The 508-nt window shown below is 50.2% G+C and overlaps 1 pseudogene; it reads right to left on the bottom strand.

Annotated features, from left to right (window-relative positions):
* Positions 1 to 390: 390 nt before the first annotated feature.
* LOC124551385 lies at positions 391 to 508 on the bottom strand (annotated as a pseudogene).

The raw sequence follows: 508 nt of genomic DNA, 5'->3' as shown, positions 1-508 counted from the left end.
TAACTGTTATAATGAAATGTTGGTAATGGAGATAGTGTGTAAATTTTGGTTGTGATTAAATAAGTATCAGTGAATTTAGGATTCCTGCCTGCCAATAATTCTAAAGCTGATTGTGAGCAGTAGGCCCCATCTATTTCTGGTGTAAACACCCGCTGTGTAACCGCTACATTGTTACTATTAACATATATAGCATTCCGTCTTCAGGCCACGAGTGGCCTTCCGGGACCATCCGACCGCCGTGTCATCCTCGGTGGAGGATGCGGATAGGAGAGGCGTGGGGTCAGCACACCGCTCTCCTGGTCGATATGATGGTATTCTTGACCGACGCCACTACTATTCGGTCGAGTAGCTCCTCAATTGCCATCACGAGGCTGAGTGCACCCCTAAAAATGACAACAGCGCATGGCGGCCTGGATGGTCACCCATCCAAGTGCCGACCACGCCCGACAGCGCTTAACTTCGGTGATCTCATGGGAACCGGTGTAACCACTGCGGCAAGGCCGTTGAC

This window comes from Schistocerca americana, chromosome 9 (genome assembly GCF_021461395.2).
Source record: "Schistocerca americana isolate TAMUIC-IGC-003095 chromosome 9, iqSchAmer2.1, whole genome shotgun sequence".
NCBI classification, from domain to species: domain Eukaryota; kingdom Metazoa; phylum Arthropoda; class Insecta; order Orthoptera; family Acrididae; genus Schistocerca; species Schistocerca americana.
This window is presented reverse-complemented; position numbering and strand designations above follow the sequence as displayed.